This window comes from Pristis pectinata, chromosome 13 (assembly GCF_009764475.1).
Source record: "Pristis pectinata isolate sPriPec2 chromosome 13, sPriPec2.1.pri, whole genome shotgun sequence".
Classification (NCBI taxonomy): Eukaryota; Metazoa; Chordata; class Chondrichthyes; order Rhinopristiformes; family Pristidae; genus Pristis; species Pristis pectinata.
In genome coordinates, this window is record NC_067417.1 from 29972451 (window position 1) to 29991325 (window position 18875).

Genomic DNA, 18875 nt, shown 5'->3' on the forward strand with positions numbered 1-18875 from the left:
TTGCATTGGTTTGATCACAACCTGCTGCAGATCAGTACTTGACTAGCCAGGTCAGTGATGTTGCCACCAATGGACAATGAAGTCCCCATCCAGAGTACATTCTGTGTCCTTCCTGTAGTCAGTGCCTCTTACGAGTGGATGAGCACTGGTTTAACCAGCTTTAGCTGAGAGTAGATGGTTGGTGATCAACAACGGGAGATTTTCTTGCTCACAGTCAATGTTAAGAAATGCCTAGCCAGTTCTTTTTAAATGTTTTTGCTGTCACCTCAGATACGTTCAGTCGAAGGGTCAGAATGTACCCAGGGATTAAAACAGAGAAGGATGAAAGGTACACATTTTCGAGCATGACAATGTAAGTCTACTGCTGTCCCAACCTGGGTACTAGACTCCATAGATTTTTTTTTGGAGGATTTTGCAACTTCATTGGGTAGGGACAGAGAAAAATAGCATGCAATAGACAGAGCAAAAACATCCCACACCTACAGGTCGGATCAAAGCTCTGCAGTACTGCCATATTTAGTTTAAGTGATATTGAACAACTAACAGGAGGAGGAGGCTCCAAAATATCTCAGTAGTGGTGGGGCCCAGCATGTACATGTTAAAGAAACAAAAGCATTTGCAACCAGAAATGCTGAGTAAATGATCCAGATCAGCTTCCCCTTGAGCATCATCATTACAGAGGTCAGTCTCCAGACAATTCAGTTCACTCCATGTAATATCAAGAAATGAATGAGAGCATTGTACATAGAAAAGCCTATGGGACCAGATAACATTACAGCTGTAGTACTGAAGAACTGCGCCCCAGAACTAGTCACCCTTCTAGCCAAGCTGTCGCAGTATAGTTATGAGATTGGCATCTACCCAACAATTTGGAAAGTACAATCCATCTAAATACCACCCAATCAATCTACTCTCAATTATCGGCAAAATGATGGGAGTTATCATTGACAGTGCCAGCAAGCAGCACTTATATTTTTCCTGGTAGCACTGGGCTCTATACTTCATCACATTCTTCGTCCAAGTATAGACCACAGGTGCTGAATCCCAGAGGTGAGTTGAGAATGGCTGCCCTTGATATTGACTATGGCATCAAGCAGTCCTAGCAAAACTGAAGTCGGTGGACAGCAAGGAGAAAACACTCCCATGTTTAGAGTCATACCACACATCCAGGATGATTGTGGTTGCTGGAGATCAATCATCCTACCCCAGGACATCATCGAAGAAGTTTTAGGCTCAGCTACCTTCAGCTATTTCATTAATGACCTTCATTCCATCATAAGGGCAGAAGTGCAGAGCCTTGCAGATGATTGCGCAATGTCCAATTCCTCAGCAACTTAAGCAGTCCATGATGACATGCAGAAAGCTTTTGACAACATTCAGGCATGAGCTAAGTAGCAAGTAGCAGTTGTGCCACATAAGTGCCAAGCAATGACCAGCTCCAACACAAGACTCATCTACACTTGATATGCAATGTCATTCCCATCACTGAGCCCCCACTACCAATATACCACAGTGTGTTATACAGCTAGATTACTCAGACAGCACCCCCTATATCTCACAACCTTTATCACCAAGGCAGGAGGCCACTAGTATACCACTGTTTGCATGTTCCCCAACAAGTCACGGACGATCCTGACCATCTGTTCCTTCATCAACTCAGGGTCTAAATTTTGGAACTCCGTCCCCAGCATCATCGTGGGAATACCCTCACCAGAAGAGCTGCAGCTGTTCAGGAAGCAGCTTACTGTCACCTCCTCAAGGTTAGTTAGATTTGGACAATAACAGTGCTACCAGCAACACCCCAATCCCAAAAAGTAAATAAGAAAGCTGGAAAGAGTGCAGAGGTGATATACGAAGATGTTGCCAGGACTCAAGGGACTGAGTTATGGAGAGAGGTTGAGCACTTGGGACTTTTCACTGGAGCAGAGAAAAATGAGATCTTAGAGGTGCATAAAATTATGAGGGGCATAGACAGGGTTAATGCACACAGTCTTTTTCCCAGGGTTGAGGAATTGAGAACCAGAAGCCATAGGTTTAAGGTGAGAGGGGAGAGATTTAATAGGGACCTGAAGGGCAACTTTTTCACCCAGAGAGTGGTCAGTATATGGAATGAGCTGCCAGAGAAAGTGGTTTAGGCAGGTTCATTAACAACATTTAAAAGGTACTTGGACAGGTACAAGGACAGGAAAGGTTTCGGGGGATATGCGCCAAATGTGGGCAAGTGGGTCTAACTCAGGTGGGAATCTTGGTCGGCATGAACCAGTTGGGCCAAAGGGCCTATTTCTGTGTTCTATGACTCTATGATTCCGTAAGAAGGTACATCAAAATCCAATGCCTAGGTCAATGTTGGGTGATCCATCTAGATTTGTTATTAATGTTGTAATAGAATGGGATGTTTTGCTGGACAATTTCAGATGGTAGTTAAGAGTCAAACTAACTGCATGTGAGCTTAGCATTTCCCCCCGAAGAACATCAGCAAACCAGAGGTGTTTCTTCTGATAATCCAGCAGTTTCATGGTCACCGTTACTAACACTGGCTTTTTAAAAAATTAATTTGGATTAGTTAATTATCTGAACTTAACTTCCCACGAAGAGCTTTGATCTCATTTATAGATGGCCTATATTACTTGCTCAGTAACTTAACTGTTATGTCCCCATCACTCTGTCGACCAAGTCTTATACATTCACCAGTAATTGCAGATATGCAGCAGGAGGCAATGGAGATTTCTGTAACCTAGATGTTTTGACTTCAGAGCAGTGTAGGAAGCAGACAGAACAATGGAACAGTATTGATATGAATACTGACAGAGATAGACTAGAGAGGCACAGAGCACAGGAATCTACAGGTAGAAGCAGGTGGAGAAAGAAGAGATGGCTCCTTGCAGGAGGCTTTGTTTTAGATGCTCACCTCAATATGGATGTCCTCACTGCAATCAGCCACCTCGATCCTGCCCCATCTGCAGTTTCAGAGTGGGATATATATTACCTGTGGCTGTTAATATGACCGTGGCCATGAACTTTTATACACCAGGCTCTTTCCAGGCTGGAGCTGGAGATCCTTGCAACATCATATTGTTTGCCATCATCCGTGGAAAAGGTTAATAAAACTCTCTGCTGGAGAAGAGCTGACTACATTTCATTTTCTCTTACCAGCAAGCAGCTTTAAGTGTGCTAGCCATTCAAGATATAAGCTTCCAAAATCATGCCAATTAGCAAACTACACCAAGTTCATCTGTTGCCTACAATGGAAACAAATGGTTAATCACTGTGAATGCTGCATTACTTTTTAGAAGCCATCAAATTGAGCACCAATTTTGCTTCGGATTTTCCAGTACTTAATTGTAGGAAGTCATGAATTCCACAGCCTTCAAGACTGGATGTCAGATCGACATTCTGGCAACATGGATTCAATACAGATCCAAAGGGTGTCAAGAGGCAGAGGTAAAATTATATCTGTCTTAGGTGGAGCTGTATTTATGTTCACTTTTCATCTGAATAATGCAGGAAGCATGCAGAATGTTTGGAAGAAATTCAGAGGAAGCTTAAGAAGTTGATTCCATAAGAGGATTGAGTTATGAGGAAAACACATCCATTCTCAGCTTTTCTCTTATAGAAGGGGAAGATAAGGGATGACTTTGTAAATACCTTCAAGGTTTTTAGATTGTTACCATGTTACTACATTAAGTATGAGTAATAACATTTAGATTTTCCACATCCATGACATTTTGCCAACAAAGCTGTTGCATCTTAGGAGTGTTAGCTCCAGTAACTGATATTCCACAGTGAATTGGTGTTGCTGGCAGACACTTAACCAAACTAGTTCATAGAAATGTAAACTGCAGGAGGAAGCCAAAAAAAACTGTTGACACTAATTCCAGCTCTTGGTTCATAGCCCTGTAGAGTATATTCATCCAGATGCATCTTAAATGTAATGAGGTTTTCTGCCTCTAACAGCTTTTCAGGTTGTGAATTCCAGAACTACACCACTCTTTGGGTGGAAAAGAAGTTGTGAACTCTCCTCTAACCCTTTGACCAATTATCTTAAACCTATCCTTCCTTGTCATTGATTAATCTGCTAAAGGATATAGGCCTTTCACATTCACTTTATCCGTGAGTTAGCAAGTTGTCCAATGATAGTCCCACAATTAAAAAAGAGCAAATAAGAACTGAAGAAATAGAAGCAATTGCAGGTCTTTCAGCTCCATGTGCCTGCTCCACCGTTCAATAAGATCATGGCTCACCTCTCATTTCGCCTTAATTTCCTTCCTTTAATATCTAAAAATCCAATAGAAAAATTAATTAATATACAACTTCAACATTGCTTGTTAATATTAGCATTCCTCTCTGAACAATATAGATTCACATTAGCTAGAAAACCCATAGCAAGAATTGTTGAATTCGTCATTTCTGATCATGTGCACATTTTTTCATATTTATTTCTCATAGTTTCTTGTGACAAAGGAGTCCATTTGGTCCATCAAGTCCACAATGGCCCTCAGGCCAATCCCATCATTCCGCCACTTATTTCCCTGTAACCTATTCTCTCTCACATGCCCATCAGCTCCCCCTTTATTCTTCTGCTAAATACCCTTACCAATTTACAAGTAACTAATTGATCTATCGAACTGCACATCTCTGGAATGTGGGAGGAAATTGGAACCCACATAGTCACAGGCAGAATGTGCAAATTCCAAACTGGAGCTCAGGATCGGACCCAGGTCCCTGGAGCTGTGAGACAACATCACTAACTGCGGCACCACTATGTATCCTGTATGAGTACGGGTTCAATAATGTAACATGATAGTGGGGTGGAGCCATTACAGCTGATATTTTATCCTGTTGTGGCCTCAGTACATTGTACATGCATCAGTGTAGTCATCCAGGAAGTCAAGGAAGTTGGAAGTGGTAATGACACGTCTGCTACTGTGTTGTTTCCTCTTATCCTGCACTGGAGACAATGGCATTCTGAAACTGGAATTTCCCATCGATACAAATACATTTCACCCACATTGTAGCAAGGAGTATACTTGGAAAGCTCCTAATTCACTGTAAAGTGCTTTAGAACGTTATGCAATATGAAAGGCACTATGTAGGATAATAGGATTGCTTCTGTTAGGAAGAAATGAGTTCCTGAGATACAAACGTATATAAAAAAATTTCTGATATGCTTGCGAAACACTGCCCATATCCTTTATGTTATTACAATCCATTCCCTTCCATAAATTGCCAATGGTTTAAAGAAATTGATGCAGTCTGTCTCCTCATCTTTTCCTCATTGTCAGTTGACAGCAAAATTACAGAAGAAAACAAGAAAGCAATTCCAAAACTATTGTTACCATGTATATTTCATCAATTTTTGTCAGACACCTAAATTTGAAAAAAAAAAACTTTCATAGTCCTTCAGTATTTTTAAACTCTGAAAGAAAAAAATTATACCACAAACAATGACTATTTGTTAGAAGCCAAATGTTTGCTCCAGTGTTCCTATAGGGATAGATCTATACGAAAAGCAGTTTCAACTTAGCTAGCAGCAGGGGATTTAAAGTTGTATTATGTAAAGATATTGTTTCTGGAAGGGAATCATGTTTAATTATCAAGACAGCAACATGACGGAGACTGAACACTCCCTGCTGGGAGTAACCCAGAATACCAGAATAATCATGATTTATAAAGGAATATAGGAAAATAGAATCAGGTGTGTGCCACATAATCCCTTCATTGGTCTGAATGGTACTGAACTACAGCTGATTTTTCTGTACAGGCAGCAGCTAACAGTATTGTGTAGGTCAGCACGTTCCTGACTTCTGCATCTCCGTACTCTGACCTGCTTAGCTGAGGGACAGATACACAATCTTGCCCATTGAAATCATGCTTGATCTGCGACATCACTTCTCTTTCTTGAATATCCTCAAAGACTAAGCCTCCACAGTTCTCTTGGACAGTGAATTTCAAAATCCATTAGCTTCTGGATGGAAACATTTCTTCTTATCTCAGTGCCTGTTGACTGACTCTTTATTCTGAAACTGTGACCCCTGGTTCCAGACACTCCAGCCAGTGGAAACAGTGTCCTTGCATCTACCCTGTCAAGCCCCACAAGAATTTTACATGTTTCAATTAAATCCCCAGTCAGTGTTTACACCATGTTCACTAATCTCAGATTCATCAATCAGCATCTACCCGTCTCTACATCAACCCTGTAAGTTCCTCTTAATATCCTGAAAACCAAAAAAAAAAATTACCACTTGATCTACCACACTGCAGGGAATACAGGCTTAGTTTGTGTTCTCTGGGTGTGCTGTAACCAGGGTTTTGTATCGCTGTGGCATGTCCTGCACTCCACACTTCTTCAATCCTTCAGTCCTTCAGTCATTTTACATTCTTTCTATACCTGTCCATCATATTTCAGTGAACTATTTACTTCAGTCACAATTTCTCTGAACTTCTCTGCTTCTAGGTTTACCCACAGAAAGTACACAATTTGTACTTTATAGGCACCAAGTGGATAAACTCATTTGAAACTCCGAAATCCAATTGCCACAATTTTGACCATTTTCTCAATCTCTGTAACTTTATGCTTCTGTTTATACTGATTACATTGCAGTTGCCTTTGTGTCCTTGGCAAACCAGTATATAGATGTTCTGTCCTGTCACTTACATTGTTCACTAATATGATGAATAGTTGCAGCCCAACACAGAGCCTTGAAGAACATCATTAGCTACATCCTGCCAATGTTAAAGTACAGTCCTTATCCCTGGTGCTGCTTAGCTAACTTCCCAGCTAGGTCAAAATTTGCTTTTAATTTCAAAAACTTCAAATATTCCTAATGTTCACTTAGGTTACCAAATATCTTCTCAAAGTTCACATAAATATCATGCAGACATTCTACTGTTCACTACTTTCGTTACCTCTTCAAAAAGTTCAAATTAGTTTGAGAAGCATATTCACTAGTACAATGCTGGCATTACTTCACTAGTACTATGCTGCCTCTCTTCGATCGGCCAAAAATTTTCTACACAAATATAAATGGTAATTTACACCAACAGATGCAATGCTAACTGATGTATATTTGCCAGATTTCCCTCTCTCACTTTCCTTAAGTAACAGAGTGAAATGCACAATTTTCCATTCCACAGAAATCCAAGTTAATAGATTTTTGTGAGATTATTGTTAGGGCACCTGCAATAGTCTCATTTACTTCCTTTAACACATTCCTTAAAAACATTTACAGTATCTTACTTATACTCTTGTGTGATTTATGTCAAAGCATACTCCATTCTGATGAACTGAAGAACATTTCTGGACAGTTATTTCAAAGGCAATAATTGGTAACATTTGATGCATGGTTAATTACTTTTTCTAAATCCTATTTGATCTGGATCAAAGCTTTTATTATTATTTTATTATTGATATTTTTGGATTATCTTCAAAGTCTTCAAGTGATTTTTTCAGAAATATTCATATTTCATTATCAAACTATGGGGAAATATTTCTAGACTTCCTCGTTTAAAACCAGTTCTTCATGTTTACGTAATATAATTTGCTGTTGAAGTTTAATGAAGTACTTTCTAAATGAGTACGAAAATGAAAATAAACATGTATTCCCATATGGAAAGAAATCCAAACAGATTCTTCCTTCTGGTGCAGTTCTCATAACAACAAACATGTTTTTTTCAACTTGTTGAATTTTCCATACACTTGTACTCCATGTTGCTCTATTACAAAGGGAGGTGCTATTAACTTATGTGCAAGATCCTCTTAGGAAGGGAACCTTACTTTCCACAGCTATACGTGTTGAAATCCCTGGACTGAACACCCAGATGTTCAAAAATTTTGCAATTTTGCATTTTCTTCTGATTTTCTTTCGACAATATGTTTTAGTTAAGGAAAGAACTCCTAGTAATACTGAAGGCTCAATGTGATAGAAGAGGCACTTTGTACAGCACTTAATTCTGCTGCCAGTTACAAGCTTGTACTTGGCAGCAGCACAGTAAAATAAACATAATGTTGCTAGTGTAGTCAGAGGGGATGCAACAGAGCTGATATTAATCTATGTCTATTATAGCAGTCATACTGCACTCTCTAGGTTATATGCTCACTACCAAAGGCAAAGGTGGTCAGATATTTGATCACATGTTAGACTGTATGACTGACTTCACCAGGCAATGAAGCAGCTTTTCTTTTACTGGCCCTATCTACTGTCAGCCCAAGCAACTGGAGAGGGTGTCAGTCCCCAGCAAAATCACAATCAGCAACTCCTTTGTGCATACATGGCCATTTAAGGATTGATATGTTGCAGGAAGAATGATCAAGCTAGAATCAAGTATTGCTGCAAGGAACTTTTGTACATGCTTTCTGAGCACAGAAGACTGTGATAATTCCAGATAATTTCACCTCCATCTGTTCCTTGAATATTTTTGAATGTGCATTTTGTTTTCCTTTAAAAGATGAAAATTGGAACTGTGTATTGATAGTGATTTTATTTCCAAAATAGTATCTGACCTGACTTAGAGAAAAAACTGGCAGGTGGTTCATAATGTTATTCATGTGATCCCATTAGGAGTCAGACTGCCCGTCCCTGATGCAACCTTACTGTGAGAACAAGTTTAAGTGGTTGGAATTCACTTATTTTTCTGGTTAAGCACATTCCTCAGAATAGCTGAACTTGCTTCTTTCCACTTTTACCATCTGTATTGGCATTCAAATGCCTGCAATTATATATTTAATTATTTAAATCTATTCGCATTTCCTTAATATTGCTTAAAAGAATCAACCACTTCATCAGTATATAATAGCACAGAATTACAATACAAAACAGGTGCAGACATTAGACTGCATTGTATTATATATTATACACCTGCTTATTGTTACCTCAGCATCCTATTTCAGAATCCTTTGGGTCTGTGCATTTAACGCAGAAGCTTAATATTTAGTAATTTTAGCCACACCACCATGAGAGGAACTATGTGGAAACTAGAGACCACTACACAAGGAAAAAGGAACAATGTTGGGTGTGGACAACTGTTTCGCGATTGCTTTGTGCAGCTGGCTTTAAAGCAGTATTTGTAGAAGTCTGAATAAGGGGATGCTTATCCTCAAAAATCCTTGAGATTAAGAATCCAGGAGTGAAGTTGTGCTTTTCAGCACCAATATACTACAATGCAAACTAAGGGGACACAGGGAGGGAAAGATTGCTACAGTGGACTAAAACCAAATGGTCAGGGACCAGTAAATATTTAGAGGCACTCTAATATTGTTCACAGGATCATTAAGCACACAATCATTTTCTTGGAGGTTCTTTACAAATTAAAGTATAAAATTCAACTTCGTTGCTTGTGGTTAAAGCCAATTGACTTTCTCTACCTTAATGATTAAGTTATCTGTAAATTAAATCCTTCTTGGCAATGTATTTGTATGAAAGGATATGTGCTGTTCCAGCAGCCCTTTCTGTCCTCTGCACAGTTGGAACATTTAACACATGGATTTCAATACTCCATTTAATACCACTCAAACAAAGTACACTCTTAAATACTTTGGAACTCAAACTCAGTATATTTCTGTGAGATATAAAAGATTACATTAATCAGCATCTTCCCATTTCACTCTTCAAAGTTTGTTTACTGAAACCAATCAGAATTTGCTGATGTCTTGAATGATACTTAGGAAGGAAACCAAATTCAAGCCCTGTTTAAAGGATCAAGCTTGAAAACAGGAAAAATAACCAAAATACAGTGAATGCTGGACATCTGAAATAAAAGGAAAAAAATATGGAAAAGCTCAACATGTTAGGAAACATTTGTGGAGACAGAAGAGAGGGTAACATTTCATGTCAGTGTTATTATGTCAGAACTATAAGATGAACAATTTATGAAGAGCAGCAGAACCAGGGAAATAGGAGTAGGGAGAAAATAAAAAAAGATGATCTGTGACAAAAAGATGTTCAAATAGTAAAAGTGATTGTGATATGACCTTAGATGGCTATATGGGAAATGCTAGAGACATCTGTCTAAGAGCCAGTGTAAGTGAGTGAGTACAGTTGCAGAGAGGAAGAGAAACAAAGAAACTATCAAAACCAAGAAGATTTTGGTGACTCGGGAGGATGGTGGAAGAAAAAGGCAGGTGCCTTCATCTGCACCGCTGAGCACTAATGGGGGAATACCAATCCTAAGCAGCAACATGATGTCTCCTCACCTTGAAATCACCTGTACACACATCCTACGTTACCATATCAGCTGGTCTAAATAAAACCAGCGTTAAGACCAGAGGGTTCTAAAGTATCTGGCAGAAAGATGAGGTACTATTATTCAAGCTTGCATTACATTTTACTGGATAGTGTTGGAGCCAATAAACAGAGTGGAGATGCTGATTAAATTCTATCATTTATAAGAGTGAAGATAATGGGAGTGAAATAGCAAATTCAGGTTGCAACTGATTTGAAACTTAGGTTCAAACTTTGGCTGGAATGGAGGTATTTAGCAAAGTGATCTCCTGAGACATATTTGAACTTCTCAATGCAGAGGAGACTGCATTGTGATCATGAGGATGGTATATTAGGTTGGAAAATGTTTACGGGTTTCTTGGGTGCTGCTGCAAGTACTTACACTTGAACTAACAACAGAGTATCCTTTACTGAGGTCAGCCATTCTCATATGCAGACAGCAGTATCTGGTAGAACATGGGGCTGGATCATCTTTTATTTGACCCGCCACTCTCGTTCAACCACTTCCCCTCCGACTTCCTGCCACCTTGCGCCAACCATTTGCTGTCAAGAACCTCAAGGCCTTTGTTCGACGACCCTTCCACAATCAGGCTTCTGGGAGATGAATGCAAAGGCCTCAAGTTCACTGCAGCCCTGATGGATTTCAGCAGCTCATGCTGTCAAGAACATAAAGGGCAGCAGGCCATATGACCCTTCATGCCTACTCTGTTATTCATTAAGGTTATGGCTGATCTTCTACTTCAACAACTCTCTCCTGCATCGTCCCCATATCCTTTGATTCCCTTAATATCCAGAAATCTATCAATCTCTGTTTAAATGAACTCAATACTGAGCCTCCACAGCCTTCCAAGATACAGAATTGCAAAGATTCACAACCTCTACATGAAAATCTTAGGTCTGTTCCAATGTCTTTGATTATTTCTGTTGATCAGAAACATTTAGAAACAGATGAAAATGATTTTTTTAAAATAAAAAATATCCAACAGGTTAAGTAAACAGGCACTGCATTCCAGACCATTATATCATGGTCACATCATGTGGTACACTCAGCTCTTAAGTGTGCACAGACAATCTTATATATTACAGAAGCACAAATACATCAACTATTGATCCAGAAATATTGTTTTATGTATTGGATTGTGGCAAAAGGTTCTTGCATTATTTGTGTTTGCGTAGGAAGGCATTGGTCAAATATTCCCCTCTATCTGTTGAACTGGTTGTTGCATTGAATTTTGGCCATTATTCCACCTACTTACTTAAAATAAAGGATATCTCTATGGGTCTGCTCACAGACCTTAACCATGCTGTCTTTTTGTAGGATTGTTTTCCCTGGGTTAGTTCCCGTTGACTTCCAGCCAAATATTTAATATATTTTTACTGGCAAGATCAGAATCCTGTAAGTGAGGCAGAATGCCAGTGAACTCTTCTGCAGCATTTTATGACTCACTGCTTGATGGTATAAGCAAATCTGGAAGCAAATTTAAGATGAAAAAAATAGGTAAACCAAGGATTTTCGATGCATTACACTGCAAACTTACAGACATAAAAGTAACCCTATTTAATATAGCATTTCCTCTAGTATTGGTGATGAATCCATTATAATACAGTAAAAATTTCAATCTGTAAAATCTGCAACAAAAGCAATAATTTACAATGGAGCATCTTTAATATAAAGAAGCATACCAGGGAAATGAATATAGAACTAAAGAGGGTGTGATTAGGAGTTAATTGAAAGCTTGGTTGGAAAGAAGAGACACCTTTCTACAAAGAAGGATAGAGGCAGCTGAAGCCTGAGTACAGTGAAGGTGTTGTGGGGATGGTGTGTGACATGGGTAGAGGGAAGTGTTGCACTGGGGCTAGAACTAGCAAAACAGAATGTTAGTAATGAGTTGAATTGAACCAGAATTAGGATTAGATTAGGAACCAGGATCCTTCTGCTATTTCTTGTTATGTTATGCAGTAATTCACATTTCTTTCATAGTCATAGTCCACCAGACATAAACATCCTCTGGGTGTGGTCTGTATACTGAATTTACATTCTTTGAAGAAGCTACATCAGCATATTATTGGTATGTCATTGTACCAGAACTACGTACACATGTTCAGATAAAGATGGTGTAGTACAGAAAGAACAATTAACTTATCCACTTAATTCAGGAACTTAACTGAGACTTTCAAAGTTTCTATCAGATTAATTTATTGCTCGCAATAAAAACAAAACCTCAAGTGGGAATTGTCCATGACAAAATAGTTTTGAATATTATTTACAGTAAGGCTCTTGTGATTAAAACAAGTAATGTCTGGACAAATTTGTCACAGTGAGATGGAGTTATGGGCAGTGGTTATGTCAGGCACCTCTGGACTCACCATTGTTCTGCTGTGCTCCAGAACATTCCATGCAGAAAGGTCAGGTGCACTTTACATCTAGGCCCCCCAGCTTTGCATTGGATGCAGTTAGTGTAGAAACTGAACTAGAACATTTACAAAGTTAGCTCCAACTGCTACACAGCTTACTCCAGAACTTTCTCACCACTCTCTGTTAACAAAGCCCTTCAGAGTCCAACAATAAGAGGTTGATTTACTTATTGACAGGTTTTCCTTCAAATCCCCTACATTGCTGTTGTGCCCTCAGCCTGCTTTCATAAGGCATTCCAGGAACTTTGGGAAAGCTGAGCACAAGTTCAAAATGCCCATTCTTCTTCAGGATGAATAACATATTGAAAGTCACTGCCCACTCCTGCTGAGCGTGTTGTTCATACACAGCGTGATTCACTCAGTGTACATGTGCAGGTTAGTAAGTTGCCACTTTCATAAGTACATAAGAAGATAATAAAGAGAAGTAGACAACACAGCCCCTCAAATAGTGAAACATGAATTGGTATGGATACAAATCCAGGGAAGTGGGTGTAAAGCATTCCAAAGCTGGAGATCTGGAATAAACAGAGAAAATGTTGGAAATACTCAAGCAGCTCAGGCAGCCTCTGTGGAGACAGACATGTTTCATGTCAATGACCTTTGATTCACAACTGTGGTGTCTTGATTCCTTTGTAACAATAATTCATTTAATATGTTTGCAAATGTAGTGGAACAGTCTTTCATCTCTGGTTGGCTCTCTGTTATGGTTAACACTGGCATCCAGATTTGGCACAAGAGCCATCCCTAGGTGATGCAATCTGGTGTTGAAAGAAGCAGTTAAAATTTTATCTGCTTGAGCTAACAGCTAATGTCATCATCTGTAAGGTGTGCCAAACTGTGCAAAGGAGAACCCACAACTTATGCACATGGTCATGATACATTGCATTTCTCAAATTATGCAGTGAGTGTACTGAAAATGTTTTGACAGCTGCACAACGCTGCTTTCAGTTTATCATTTAATGGTTAGGGCCAGACCAAGTGGAAGTCATCACAAATCCTCCAAAAGATCTAGAATTCCTACAAAAGATCTTTTATGTCAGAGTTGCAATTTTATTATCCCCTTTACTCAAAATTTAACTTCCATAGTACATTTTTTCTTGAACTATTCATACAAAATGTACTACTTTGTTCATTAAATCATCGTAACAGCTGAAAACAGTGCAGTAAGCTTTATCCATCACTCACATTTTCACCAACGTTGTGCATATTTCACAGGAAGGGTAATCAGAACACACAAAAATAAATAACATAGATAAGCTAGACATTTGAGTTCAGTAGCTTATGTTTTCCTAAAAGAATGTGGTCTTGCATATTAAAGATCTCCTCTGCTCTCAAACAATTTCTCCATTCTTTTGGCTTGATCTTTAATTATATTACTTAGATCCCTTGTGAAATTACATTACATCATAATGCTCTGAGATTTTCCTTTTTGTGACACACCCAATCACTTCCTCACTGAACACAATATGAACCAAAGCAAAACTTCCTGTTCAGCTAAATGGAGTTAAGATTGTAATATGTCACATCGATAATAAATTAGGTTTATTTTACAGGCTTCCTCATGGCAAAAAGTTATATTCTATATGCATAAATTTTCCATTTTTTCTGCAAACAGCAGAAAAGATGTTCATATGAAGATGAGCTTTAAAAGGAGCACCAGAGACTGATTAGCACTGATTAAATTGATTGGGATCAGCTTGGGTTGTTGCAAATGAAAACTAAACATTGAGAACCACCAAAGGCAAAATGAATGTCTGCAGTGGTCAAGAAACTCATTCCACCCAACAGCAGGCAATTTGAAGCAAAGCTGATATTTCGGGTGGATGTCCATTAGGACTGTTTTGGCAATGTTAAGCTAGAAATATTTTGGCTCATCTACAACTTAATGTTGGCAGTTGTTGAAACAAGAAACAGTATTCCTGTTTCTCACAACACAGGTGCTGCCTGATGACCTGCTGCATGTTTCCAGCGTTCTTATTTAATTCTCTGCCACCATGCTCCTCCCTGTGTATGTCAGGAGAGACAGAGGCAATGAGCTGGTCTGTTACAATAAGCACATAAGCCTATAAAGTGCATTCCAATTTTTCCAGATGGAAACTGTCTCATTCTTACATCAGATTCATAGATCAGAAACAGGCAACCAGCATTTGTTGCCTGTCCGTAATTGCCTTTGAGTCGCTGTGGCAAATTACCTATTCCAACTTTGCTGCTCTTAGACTCGCAGAGTCACACAGCATGGAAACAAGTCCTTCACCTGCCACTTCCATGCAGGCCATCAAATACCTCTCTATATTAACCCCATTACCAGCACTGGTCTATAAATTTCTCTACCACTATGTTTCAAAAGCTCGTCCAGATACTTCATAAACATTGTGAGAGCACCTTCCTCCGCCACCCCCCTAGGCAGTGCAGTCCAAATTTCAACATTCTGGGTGAAACAAATTATTGCTCAAGTCCATTCTGAGTCCACCCATGCCCATATTAAACCTATGCCCTCTGGTCATAATCATCTCTGCTAAGTAGAAAAGTTTCTCACGATCTATATCCTTCTCACTTCTCGTAACTGAAACTCTCCATACCAAGCAACATCCTGGGGATTCTGCTCTGCACCAACTCCAGTACAATCACATCCTTCCCATAGTCCAGCTGTGGTCTAACTAATGATTTATATAGTTGTACCATAACCTCGCTATTCTTATATTATATGCCACAGCTAATGAAGGCAAATACCCTGTATGCCTTCTGAACCACCTTATGCTGCTGCCTACAAGGATATTTGGACTTGTAAGCATAGATCCTCAGTACTTCCTAGGGTCCTGCTATTCACTGTGTATATCCTAGCCTCCGTGGTCCTCCCAAAATACATAACCTCACATTCTTCAGGATTAAGTTCAATATACATTATTTTCTGCCCATTTTACCAACTGATCGATATCATTGAGAGCTGAAGACCACCCTCCTCACTATCAATTGCACCACCAATCTGTGTGCCATCTGTGAATTTACTAATCAGAACTCCTGCATTCACATGTAAATTGTTAATGTGCGCAACAAACACTGAGGGTCCCAACAGTGATCCCTGTGGCAGAACTGGTCACAAGCTTCCAGTTACAAAAACAACTCCCAGCCAGAGCCCTATCCTTGCTTTCACCAATCCAATTTTGCACCCAATATACCACATTACCCTGGATCAGTCTCCCATGTGTAACAGTTAAATTTGCCAAAGTCACATTTGATTCCTCCTTGGTGTGTGCAAAACTGTGTGACACAAAATGGTGGCTGTAAGATAAAATGGTGTTAGCTTGGAATGTGGGAATGTTTTGAGAAAGTAAAAAGGGTTGCAATCCTTGAGAGTAGATAATGATGAAAAACATGCTCATCTGGGAAAGGAAAACTGATGTGCAGTTGCAGGTGTGGGCTGGTACCGTACCCATGGGAAAGTATTAGGATAAGGGGTTTTAAGGGTAAAAAAAAGGATTACTTCTTTGTGCAGGGTACACTCTCATTTTAGGCTGGAGTTGGGAGCAGACTTGAGGGGCAGATGTGGAGAGACAGAGAGAAAGAGCGAGAGAGAGAGAGAGAAACAGCAATATATAGAGAGAGAGCGAGAGAGAGAGAGAGAGAAACAGCAATATATATATAGAGAGAGAGAGAGAGAGAGAGAGAAACAGCAATATATATAGAGAGAGAGAGAGAGAGAGAGAGAGAAACAGCAATATATATATATATATAGAGAGAGAGCGAGAGAGAGAGAGAGAGACAGCAATATATAGAGAGAGAGAGAGAGCGAGAGAGAGAGAGAGAGAGAGAGAGAGAGAGAACAGCAGAAGCAGCTTTCGGACACCTGGGGTTCCCTCCAGCACTGCAGAGATCAGTTCACTGAGTGGTTGATAACTATTCTTTGTATTCTATCATTCTGTAGTTTTCAAAGTGGTTAATGAGTAGTTTTCATATCATCCTAATAAAGCAGTGTCTTTATAACCTTTAACATATGTACAGTGTCTCCTTTGTTTGCGAATTCCTCTTGCTGCTGAATCAGAAAAGAACAAGGAATGAATATTAAAATATTTTCATTACAATGTGGAACCTTCTCAAAGGCTTTACTGAAGTCTATGTATACTACATTAATCACACCATCCTCATCAACACATTTAGTCACCTTGAAAAATTCAATCATATTAGTCAGTCAGTCACCGTGCATTGGTGGTGGAGGGAGTGAATGTTTAGGGTGGAACAAGTGCTAAATGAACTGACTGCTTTGTCCTGGAAGCTGAGTTTCTGGAAAGTGGAAAGTGTTCTATTATGCTCCTTTTTTGGGCCTTCAGATAGTGGAAAGACTTTCAGGAGTCAGGTGGTGAATCACCTGCAACAAGATTGCCAGCTTCTGACTTGCTCCTCTGCTTTTGTGGCTGATCCAGTTAAGTTTCTAATCAGTGATGACTACCCCTTCCCCTCCCAGGCCACAAAGAATGCTGTTGAATTCCATAGGGAGGTAGTCAGATTTACTCCTGTTGGAAATGATCACCGGATGGCATCCGTGTGCCCGAGATATTACTTAGCACCCCTACCTTAATATTGTTCAGATCACTGATATCGCTAGGCCTTGGATACTACACTGAGGTACCCATGTAGTATCTAAGACACTGAGGTACCCGTGTTTTAGGGCTGAGATTATTGGCCTCTGTGTAACTCCAACCAATGGATAGTTTACCTCCTGAGTACTACTGATGTAATATTACAGAAGCTCTCTATCACCACACTTGTTAAATGCGACCTTAATGTTAAAGGCATCCAGTTTGACCTCACCTTTGGATATGAGCTCAATTTTTCATACTTGGTTCAAATCTGTAATCAGGCCTTGAACTGTGTTCATGGCAGACTCCAAGCTGAGCAAAGGGTGAGTCAGTACTTGGCACCATTGGTAACACCTTCCATCATTCTGCTGATGTTTATTCTTGGGCGGGATTTATATTAGATTTATCCTGCCTTGTGGGCGGGCCGTAATAGACAATTATCTATACAGTCAGGTGGATAATAATGTTATATCTATTTTGCAATGACTTGGCTGGAGGCGTGGCTAGTTCTGGAATGTAAGTCTTCAGCACAACTGTTGGGATATCATTGGTCTTCTATCCCTTTAGAACATAGAACATACAACACTACAGCACAGTACAGGCCCTTTGGTCCACAATGTTGTGCCAACATCTTATCCTGCTCCAAGATCTATCAAACCCTTCCCTCCCACATAGTCCCCTTTTTTCTATCATTCATGTGTCTATCTAAGAGTCTCTTAAATGTCCCTAATGTATCTGCCCCCACAACCTCTGCTGGCAGTGCGTTCCACGCACCCACCACTCTCTGTGTAAAAAACTTACCCCTGACATCCCCCTTACGCCTTCCTCCAATCACCTTAAAATTATGTCCCCTCGTGTTAGCCATTGTCGCCCTGGGGAAAAGTCTCTGACTGTCCACTCGATCTATGCCTCTTATCAGCTTGTACACGTCTATCAAGTCCCCTCTCATCCTCCTTCTCTCCAGAGAGAAAAGCCCTAGCTCACTCAACCTATCCTCATAAGGCATGCTCTCCAATCCAGGCAGCAACCTGGTAAATCTCCTCTGCACCCTCTTTAAAGCTTCCACAGCCTTCCTATATTGAGGTGACCAGACTGAACACAATACTCGAAGTGTGGTCAATACTCCTTTATGGTATTTGGTGCACTCAACTACTCCTTGTTATTCGCTGAAAATTAGAGGGATCACCTTCAGACAGGCATCACCTACACAACACTTCTTGCTGAAGAAGGTTCTAAATGCTTTAGTATTGCCTTTTGCACTCAGTTACTGCCCCAACATTACTAAAACTGGAGTGCTCAGAGAGCTGCCTTCTCCTTTTGGCTGTTTTATTGACCACTGACATTGATGGTGGAATGACATGAGGCAGAGTTTTGACCTGATTCCTTGGTTTTAGAATTACTCCGTTTTGTCTATAACATTTCACCTTGTGTTCTCCAGTTCTCCAGAGGTGGGATTTGAATTAATGACTCTGGATCATTAGTCCAGCCCTCTGAATTACTAGTGCTGTAACATAACCACTATGCTGCCACTTCTATCAATTCAAGGGAGTGGGTACTGAAGTTAGAATTTTTGCATTGTTTAAGTTGACGCTCTTATCCCATAAATTGTTCTGTCTTTAAAACAAAGCTGCATAGTAATCTTATTGACCAAGTTGAAGATATTTCAAAT

At 39.7% G+C, this 18875-nt stretch overlaps 1 protein-coding gene across 1 annotated transcript in view; it reads right to left on the bottom strand.

The window, feature by feature from the left end:
• n4bp1 (nedd4 binding protein 1) overlaps positions 1 to 18875 on the bottom strand; it is a 77644-nt gene that overhangs the window by 8658 nt on the left and 50111 nt on the right. Inside the window, exon 8 of the transcript XR_007957367.1 lies at positions 4242 to 4275. The gene's annotated coding sequence lies outside the window, so the exon portion shown is untranslated. The remainder of the gene's footprint in view (positions 1 to 4241; positions 4276 to 18875) is intronic.